General features: G+C 41.0%; 1 protein-coding gene across 1 annotated transcript in view; it reads right to left on the bottom strand.

Moving 5' to 3' along the window:
• The window catches only part of LOC104850145 (cytochrome b reductase 1), a 26,819-nt gene that overhangs the window by 15,659 nt on the left and 393 nt on the right, over window positions 1–10,767 (bottom strand). The window lies entirely within an intron of this gene.

A 10,767-nucleotide genomic window follows, 5' to 3' on the forward strand; every position in this document is an offset into this window, starting at 1 on the left:
ATATATATATATGTTACTATCGTCATCATCGCCACTGTGTCAACCAACACCTGAAGAAAGAACTCTTAGGTGAGTGAACTTGAACAGCTGCATACAAAAAGTAAGTACTTGAGATGTGTTTGCTTGAAGATGAAACTGTGAACAATAAACCGTACAACTTTTTCCTCTCTGGCCTGGGTCATATTATACCCAAACTACCAAAGTAAAAACCAACCTCTGATGTTAAAAGTCAGGAGTAGTCATCATAACTGAAAGGCCTTGACAGGCTGACTAGAGGCCCCTGGGGTGCTGGGAATGTTGTTTCTTTCCCTGGGTACCCAGGTGTGTCCATGTTATGAAAGCACCTCACATGATCTAGTACTTTTCTCCATGTTGTTCTAAAAAGTTTGCTTTAAAACAGTTGCGTAATACTGAAATTTTCCCTCTTTGAGTGTCAAAACTTGATTTTTAAACCTTTTACATGTACTCAAATGTGGTTTTTTGTGGCTTTTGGTGGGGGGAGCGTTTTGTTTTGAGATAGGCTTTTGCTATGCTACCCAGGCTAGTCTCAAAACTCTGGGTGAAAGTAATCCTCCTGCCTCAGCCTCCCAAGTACCATTGTTTTTCAGATTGGCTGTACACTAGTTTTTCTTCTTCAGCAGTAGCACAAATTGGGCATATTTAGTCTTCCATTAATGATCTGGGGTCATCATGAAAACACCAATTATCACCCTATAAGAGGAAGCCCTTGGGAGTTTCTAAAGCAGGAGACATGCTTGCTTCTGACCCAAATAGACCCAGACAATTGTGGTTTTAGAGGCCCTGAGTCTATTTGAAGTTTTTCTATCTCTTTTAGTTTCTTGTCATATTAGGGTGCCTAATTCCAATTTCTTCCCTGTATCATTCTGCCTTGTGCTTGATTCCCACCAGCTCCAACTTCTAGCTTACAAATGTTTATGTTGCCCTAAACCTTAATATCTGTTAAATCTGGGTGGTGAAACAGGGGGCTCTATTTATTTGATTTTCTATATTACTGAAAGAGTTCACGAAAGTTTAAAAGTTAAAATAACATTGAAGCCAGGTGTGGCGGTGCATGCCTGCAATCTCAGTACTTGGAAGGTTGAGGCAGGAGGATCCTGCCAATTCGAGGCCAACCTGGGCTACATACTAAGTTTAAGGCCAACCTAAATTGCATAGTGAGACCCTGTCTCAAAAAAACAAACAAACACCACCAATATTTTTGTAAGCTTGCAAATCCAGTAGCAATTAGTCTCAACTGCTGGCGGCAGCTGGAGATCTGGAGCTAGCATCTGAATGAGGCACATGAAGTTCTAAGCCTCAACCTCGGCAACCCAGAGGCTCTGCTCACAGCTGAATATGCTTCCAAGTGCTCTCTGGAAAGACCGCTGCAAAATACTGCATCTGCTTCAGCTGTTTACATGCTTTAAAACATGCATAAATAACCAAAATATGGTGGGTTTCAGGAGGAAAAAGCAAGCTTAATAAACCAGACCACACTTCTTAAACAAGAAACCATTCTCAACAATTACAAAAACTGCCCAGAGAGTGGAATTTAAATATTTCTTGCTTTCTGGCTTGGCATTTACCTAGACACCATTCCTGAGGTTCAGTGGAAAGGGAGAATCGCTCCTAGCCCACAAAGAGGAGAAATGGTATGAAACAGCTACTTGTGATGGAAACAAGAGTTTTCTGTTGGAGGCTCTAACTGGCAAGATATTTTCCCCCTGAAAATGAGGGGGAACATGAATAGATTCACATGAGAAATATTTCAGTCCCTTCCAAGGATGAGCCGGTGGTGGGGGAACATGTTAGTGCAATAAACTTAGAAAGGAACTGGTAAAGGAAGAAAGAAATGAATACCTAGGAAAGAAGGGAAAGGAAAGGAAAGGAAAAAACATGAGAAAAGGAAAAAATGGAAACAAAGTCTTTGTAAATAGGGAGGGGTGGAGGAGGTGAAGGGAGGGCAGGGGAATGGGGAAAATAAAGGTGCACATTCCCAATGATGAATGTAACTATACTGCATACCTAAAACGTGCCAATAAACTCAATGGAAAAAACAAAATGCTCAGCAATTCTGAAAAGTCATTAAAAAAAAGAGAAATGAATACCTATGTGTGGTTATTCTCTGGACAATGAAGAAGAAGAAAATATAGTAAAGTGAATTTGAATTTAATTATTAGAAAATTTCTCAACTCCAAATTGTATAATCAAAATTCAAGAATATAAGGAAAAATATATACAGTATACACACGTTCATTCTCTAATATGTAATCTCTGATTTGATACTAGCCTTTCATCCATATGCCACTATGCAATAATTTAACCATTATACAATTTGGCTTATAGCAGGCAATGCAAAGTTAGATTCTATCAATGTAGAGCAGGTGAGGGGAGGAGCGCTTGGAAGGAGAGAGATGTCTCCAGAAACCGGGACTCGTTCTGTCTACCTTATTCATCGTCAGATCCCAGCTGTTAGGATGGAGCCTGTCACACGGTGGGAATTCAGTAAGTATGTGTGAAAAATTAAACCTTAATAAAGCACAGTAACCATTCAGTTTTCCCAGTGAATGAGCAGATCTTTTAATTTTTACAAATTTATTTAAAGAGTTGGAAAAATCTTACATATTTATGGAATACAACATGAAGTTTTGACAGATGTATACACTGTGAAATGATTATGTCAAGCGATTTAGCATATCCGTCACTCCACATACTTAGCAATTTTGTTGTGACAGATCCTCTTTTACAATGTACAAATCAAAAACTCAAAACAAATTAAACTGCTGACCCACATACTAACAAATACTATAAAATCAAGTGGTTCTTTCGAATAAGTAAAATGCATTCTGCACTTGGGCCTACTTAACAGCTTAAGTGAACTTAAAAATAACATAAGCTATTGAGATGGCAGTGTAGAAGAATTTTAAAATACTTTTTATAAATTCTGCTTGAACATGGCAGGCTGTTGTACTTCCCTTCCCTCTCGGAATAAAACATTGTTTTTCTCTCCTTGATAGAATATCCAGAACAGGATTACCCATCTTTATAATTCTTTCTCTGTGCACCCATGCATTCCCCAGATTCTATCCAAAGGATCTCAAGTTTAAATGAAAAAGCAAACCCTCTTTAAATTCCTGCAATGGCTGTCACAGAGAATCAGACCTCTGAAACATGCCTGTGCTTTGGAACTGCCTTGGTGTAAACATCATGACGTTGAAAACCTTTGGAGAGTCAAAATGCAGGAAGTGATTTGAAAGATAGACCTTATCATCTTGGCACTAGAAGCATCTCTCTGAAGTGGCTGAAGTCCTCCAAAGGCAGCTACTTGGTAACAAATATATGTATGAAAACAGAAAAAAAAAATCAATTGGCTTGACATTTACAAAAATCCAGAAATTCTGTGTTGTTAGAATGATCAGCTATATTTTCTTGTGTCTCATATTGATATTATGACAAATTAGAAACAGCACTGGCAGGACTGGGGATTTAGCTTAGTGGTGCCATGCCTGTCTTGCAAGTGCAAAGTCCCGAGTTCTATCTCCGGTACCCTCCCACCCCACAAAAAAAATATAGAAACAGCACTGGCTGTGATATCACACGGCTGTCTGAACCTGGACTGGCACCTGATCCCTCAAACGAGGTTCTTACTTAAGGGCCCAGCCAGTTCTAAATTCAGGGAGCACTATAACTCTCATTCAAAGCAGAATCCTCATCATTACTGATCTCTAACCAAGTCAAGTGGGAACCGCTTTTAGACAGGGTTGCACCTTGGCCTTTTTCTCCCCTTTCCGTGCTACGGATTGAAACTGGGCCTCATCCATACCAGGCAAATACTCTACTTTGAGCTACACCTCCAGCCTATTATTCATTTACACCATGTTTGCACACTGTAAGTGCTTAATTGATGTATGCTAAATAAATGTACAGGATAATATGTGAAAGAACAAACTTAGAAAAAGCACAGCCAAAGTCTATAGTCATTTCAAAGCCGGCTTTGACCTGCTAAAATTTCCGTGAGAAGAAAAAAAAAGTTATAACAAACATTTCTGGCCCGTCTTTCTTAAAAAGGAATTTTTTAATTCAAAAAAAAATTTTCCAAAAAAAAAATTTTAAACCACACAAAGTCAAAACAGGAAACTTGTGTAGAAGTCACCTGTAATCTGGACAGAACGGACTGGAATCCAGTCTACAGATGTGTTTTACTGGGTCACTACAATGCTTGGTGGGAGTGTTTTTTGTTTGTTTGTTTTTTGGGGTTTTTTGTGGCTCATTTACTTTTAGTTTGAACCAGTTTTTAAATATCAGGCTTCTTCTGGAAAAGTGGGAAGATCTGGCAATCTTGGACTGGCATCCCCCCACATCTGCACCCCACTGGAGCTAAGAAGTTTCCTATTTCCAGTTCTATCAGAAGCAAGCACTCTCCAGTGCCCTTCAGTTCCCACCTCTCCAACAAGGTAACCCCCTACACTCTGCTTCCCCACCATCTGGCTTGTGGCTACTTGGCCTCTTAAACAGATCAGGTAGCTTGTTGCAATGTTATGAGGCAGCCCTGCTTACAGTAAGAGTCATCAGATTGGTAAACTATGCCTGTACTAGGAGGAACAATGAAAAATCTATTACATATCTGAAAAGAATCCACTACTTTGGGCTACCAGAGTGTACCAAGATCTGTTTTATGTTTTTGTTTCTTGGGCTACCATAACAAATCACTACAAACCTAGTGGTTTAAAAGAACAGAAATTTATTCTTTCAAATCTAAAGGCCAGAAATTCAGAATCAAGATGTTGTCAAAATGGGTTCCTTCTGGAGGCTCTGAGGGATGAGAAGTGGTATGTCATTTCCTTTGCTTCTGGTGCTTGCTGGTAACTGATGATATTCCTTGGCTTGTGGACACATCACTTCTGTCTCTGCCTCTGTCCTCACATGGCCTCCCTTCTGTGTGTCTTTGTGTCTCAGATCTCCTTTCTCTTACAAGGATACCAGTCACTGGATTTAGGCCTACCCTAAATGAAGGATGTTCACATCATGAGTTTCTTAATTATTTCTGCAAAGATCCTCTTTTCATAACGCCACATTCTTAAATACCTGGGACTAGGACTTGGATCTATCTTTTTGGAGACCATTATGTAACCCAGTGCATATCCCTTGCTAGGATCCTGGAAACTAGGTTTACAGGGATAAAGGTTCTTGTGGGGGGTGGGGCCTAAAGCCTCTTGGTTTCTGAGTTGTCACCCAGGAATAGAAATGCTGCATTAGGGCCAGGGATTTAGCTCAGTGGTTCTCCCACCTGCCTCACAAGCGCAAGGTCCCGAGTACCAAAAAAAAAAAAGGAAGAAAGAAAGCAATGTTCCATGGACTGTTGCTGACAGAATGCTTGCTGGGGAGGACTGCGTGGTTTGGATCTATCTGTAGACTTGTTCCTGCCCTGTGTATTGCACAGTTGACTGGTTCACACTGTGGCCCTGGTAGTCTCTCATGTCTGGATGTTGCATAGTACTCAGGGCACCCTGTGCTGCTACACACCAAATCTACTTCATTTATTTATTCTGTATACCCAGTTCTTGTAGGTGTGGTTTAAAAGATTGGCCAAAGTTTCTTTAATTCAATAAGTGTTTATTAAATGTTTATTCCATGTTATGGACAGAGCAGTGAAGAAAAACAGACCAAATCCTTCCCCTTGGAGAGCTTGTATTTTAGCACAAGAGACATAAATTAGCAATTAAAATAGTCAGTGGTCAGAATTTGGATATTACTGTATTTAAATTTGAAGCCTACAGAATTTTCTGATTGACTGGATGTTAAGTATAGAGGAAAAGCATGAAGGATGACTGTGTAGTTCTGAGCATCTAGAAAGATGAAGCTGCCATTTACTGTAATGTTGGAAGTTGTCAATGTAAGAAGAAATGGTTTGCGGTTTTTTTGGATGCAAGGAAGATCAAGCATTGAAATCAGAACATGCCTATTTGACACCCAAATAGAGAGTTTGAGCAGGCAGATGGGTATCCAGAGCTGGGGAGGGAGGCCTGGGATGAATATATGACTATGAGAAGGCTCATTGTGTGAATGATATTTAGAACCTGGAAGGTGGATGAGATCACCAGAAAAAAATGGGGGATGAATGGAGGACTGAGCCTCGGTGCACCACCATATGGAATCAGGGAGATGAGGGAGAACCTGAAAGGGGGAGTGGGAAGGATTGGCCAAGAAAGAGAGGACAGGCATCCTAGAATCTACTCAATCCATGTGAAGAAAGTAGAGCCGAGTAAAGACGTTTCCCCAGAAGGAAGGAAGGGGGGTCAGTTATGTCAAATAATGGCTTCCAGTCAAACGTGACGAGGACTGAGAATTGACCACAGGTATTAGCAATGAGGAAGCCTCTGGTTACTACATTAAAAGAAATTCTGCGAAGCACAGGGGAAAAAGCCTGACTAGAGAAGGTTCAAGTGACAACTAGAGGAAAGGAATGGAGAACCACAGATACTGACATATATTTCAAAAAATCATAAGGGAAGGCAAAGCAGAAAATTGAGGCAGTGGCTAGAAAGAGATACAAGGTCAAAAGTGTGGGTTTTTGGTTTTTTGTTTTTAGGGTGACAAATTATAACATACTGGGAATGATCCAGTAGGGGGAGAAAATGATTCAGAAGGAAAAGAAAATTGATGCAATGCTGTCCTTGGGTGAGCAAAAAGAGATACAGGTAGTACCTAGGCAGTGGAGTGCTTAGAATAAAGATGACTTCCTAATGCAACAGGGTGTCCATCCTTCCTGGAGTTGACTAAGCAGTGTTTCTAAACAGCTGAACAGGACAAGCATTAGGAGACATGAAGGGTGATTTTGTTTTAGGTGCCATCATTAGCATCACAAATGAGTGCCTACAGAGCTGCATTTTTTGTTACTAACAATTTAATGACGGTACAGAAATAATCATTCAACAAGTATTTATTGGCTTATGTGCTACTTGTAGGTGCTGGGGATACACAAGAGAGCAAAAGAGTCACACCTTAAACCTCATTACTAGTTACATTATTAAGAGATTTGCATGTATTTATTTGTGATAAAAATTAAATGTCTTAAGTTGCTTGAAAGCGTCTCTGTATGCTTTGTAAAAACCTTCATTTCTCTAAGATTGATCATTTCTCTAAGATTGATATATTTCGTTATAAAGCTTATTTTTCCCTCAAAGCTGGTTTTGGAGTAGCTATTTGGATCATTTTCTCTGTTATTTTCATTGCCAGGTTTTAGCCGAAGAGGCTTTTAAAATATATTTAAATATTCTTGGAATTTGGTCGCTTTGAGACGCATTAATAGGATATCCAATCACCTTTTAAGGTCTGCTCTTAATTTCTTTGTTACTTTTTTTTAGCTCTTACTTAAATGTAGTTATATTCTCTTCCCAAACTCACTTGAGATTATTAAACTACTTAATTTCTCTTCCTTCAGTTTATAACACAAAAGGAATTCTACTTGTGGGAAAGTAAAGAGTATAGGATTGCCAAGACTTCTTTTCGCTAACCGTAGACGCCCGAATTTTCTACCTTTTACTAAAGAACGCATTCCAACTTGTTGAATCTTTAAAAGGCCAACTGCCACTCTGAGAGCAGTTATTTGTTTCAGTCTTTTCTGTGCCCTTCTTTACAAGGGTTGTTTCTCTGATTTCCCGACAGTATAGTACTTATTTCATGGGAATCATTCCATTTAGAAAAGCACAAAGCCTCTTCTAAACTCTTCCTCATTCATGTCAGAATCTGATAGGTAGATTTCCCACTAGTTTAAGACTTTATTTAGCCAGGCTTAGTGGTATAGGTCCAAAGTCCGAGCACTTGGGAGGCTGAGGCAGAAGGACTGCTTGAATCTAGGAGTTTAAGTCCAGCATGGGCAACAGAGCAAAAATCTGGTTTAAAATTTTTATTTTAGATTTCCCATAATCTGTCATATTTTATTTTAGAATAAATACATTTTCCAAAATATACTTGGGGTGTGTGTGTGTGTGTGTGTGTATGTGTGTGTTTGTGTGTGTTTGTAAAAGGAAGGAGGAGAGAAGTTGATTTTGTAACTTCTATATCAGCCTTGCTTTCTTTGGGGCTTCTTAAGCTCCAAACATTTCAAAGATTCGTACTTATTCTTAACTAATTTCAAATGTTGTCTACAGTTTGTATATTGTGTTTGTAAAACCCTCTATACTTAGAGTAATAACTGTACTCTAGCCTTCCCTTCCTCATCTTCAAATATTTGTGTATTACAAAAGAGCTCTATTATTTCATATTCATTGTTAGAGATTTGAAATCTCTAGCCTTAAAGTTTCCTCCTTTAAAGAAAAACATGCGGAAAAAAAGCCTTTCTCACATGGCTAGTCCATAATGTGTATTTCCCTCACAGCCTAGCAAGTCAACGACAGACCATCTCCAATTTAGGATGGTTCCATATAACAAGTGTTTGACTTTACCATGGTATGACAGTCATATGTATCAGGGAGAAACTGTACTTGGAATTTTGAATTCTGATCTCTTCCCAGGCGAGTGATATGTGGTGTGACATTCTTGCTGTACACTGGGCAGTGCCAATGAGCCACAGCCCCCAGTTGGCCAGGCCATTACCCTGGTAACAAACTACTTCTTTATAGTTCACTGAGCTGCTAAGCCAGGCAGGATGTTTAGTGGGTCAGGTGTGCCAAGTGCATTTTCTTTTTATTGAGTTTATTGGTGTATTCTAGGTATACAGTACAGTTTCATTCATTACTGGGATCTTGTACCTTTACATGACCCAAGTGCATTTTCAAGTTACAATATTTTCAACATAACATGGGTCTAGCAGGGATGTAACCAAATCACCAATCAAGAAGCATCTGTATGGTCTCTCCCTCCTCCTGCCCAAGCCTTCCTGCTGCTTGGGTTGAGGAGTGTGGGTGGGCAAAGATGCTGAAAGAACTAGGGAGAGTTATGCATGTGTCTGCATGTATGAAAATGTTTATGTTCATGTCAATTAAACATATTATGAGATTAAAATACTTTGTAAAAACAGGATCCAAGCAGTAAACAGGATGGGTCATGTTGACAAGAGAAACCTTGGAACATTAATACAAATATAGTGACTATGTCTTAAAAAAACAAGGTTTGCTCTAGAGAAACAGATGAAACTCTCCAAAGTATCCATTTACACATTTTTGCCCAAGGGTAAAAATAAACAGATTAAGAGAGGCCCAACATTTAGAGAAATTAGAAAATCTTTTAGGAAAACTGTGTCGTGGACTCTAATATGAATAAAAACTTTCAAAAAATATATTTCAAATGAAGCTTTGGGCTTCTAAAGGGGAACTTTGCAGAAAATAAGCATATTGTTCTAAAAGCTAGAAATAATCCTTGAAAAGAAAGCAACTGAAAGGACTTACACTATTTCCATAAATTACTAACTTCTCTGTGCCTCAGTTTATTCTTACACAGTGCACCTCGTGGACACACAGGAAAGTCTACTTAGCCCTTTTGTAACTTTGTCTTCTTTTCCGTAAGTCAGTGACAAGTGGTGCCACCTCACTTAGGAGACACATTCCAAACCTCTGAAGTTTCTTGGTTGTTAGGAGCTGCTCTAAGAGGAAGATGGAAGAGATGAAGAGAGCAATTGGGACTACTTTCAGTAAACAGAAGGGGTTGACAGCTCTGGTTAAACGGAAGGTCTCCGCAGGGAAGGAAAGAGGACTTCCGGTGAGAGCGACTCCGCATATGTTTTTCTTATCTTAGTGTAGCAGTAAAATAGCTGGGAATTATGCAATGCAATGACTTATATGGCCAATGATACTCCCTGACTTCAAATCTCATACCAGCGAAGCCTCCTAAGGCTGAGCATTGGCAACACTCTCCACTATTGGAGTAGGAAGGAGAATTTGGGCAACACTTGCCGAAAGTTGTAGCACAGGTTAAAAGCGGGAAAAGAGAATCAGATTTTCCTTCAGAAATGAAGTCAGTGTTTTATTGTTCTCTTGTTTGCAAAAAGTTCAATAGTAATGAAGAAAAGGCAGCCTGCTCAGAAGCCAGCCTGGTCTCGACAGGTGGGCAACTCTTTCGGAACCCGTTCCACTCCTCTCTGCTATTATTCTCCGCGAGAGAAGCCCAGCACACCGCTTCCTTCTGTTAAATGAGTTCCCAAAGCCACCGCCTGAACTTCAGTTTGGGGAAAGTGGTTACAAACAAATGGTGCTTGCGCCAGCAGCTCGAGGTTCCTCCAGCCAAACAAAAGTTTCCAAAGGAAACTTCCAGGACCTTATATAAGAGCAGCACACACCACGACAAAATACCGCCACGACTGAGGGACCTCAGCGCCCGGCCTCAGCCAGAGAAAGTGGCTCCCCGCCGGCCACGCCGGCCGCAGCCAAGCCCGGGAGGTCGGGCGCGCGATGGCGGTGGTGGCATCGCTCACAGCCCTGAGTTCGGGAACACAGCCCAACGGGAAGTCTCGCAGAGGAACTTTCGCCTGTGGGCTGCCACATAAACAAGCTGTGCCCAATGCCTGGGCAGGGCAGCGAGAAACTCCCCTCTGCGCGCTAGAGGCTCCCGGGCTCCGCTGAGGGTTGACGCCGTGGACGGAGTGAGACCGGGGAAGATGCTCCACTCGCCGGGCCGCCAGCTGCCAGGGCCTAGGGAGAGGCCGGTCCCCTCCCCACAGCCCCGCTCCTGCCCTCTGCCGTCCTCTCTCTTTGCAGTCTTGGAGCAAGCTCAGCCAAAGCCTCCCCGTCAAGCGGGTTCTGCCCCGCTGACCGCGCAGGCCCGGCCCCCAAC

Source organism: Fukomys damarensis, unplaced genomic scaffold, assembly GCF_012274545.1.
Source record: "Fukomys damarensis isolate Sample0158 unplaced genomic scaffold, DMR_v1.0_HiC HiC_scaffold_26, whole genome shotgun sequence".
NCBI classification, from domain to species: domain Eukaryota; kingdom Metazoa; phylum Chordata; class Mammalia; order Rodentia; family Bathyergidae; genus Fukomys; species Fukomys damarensis.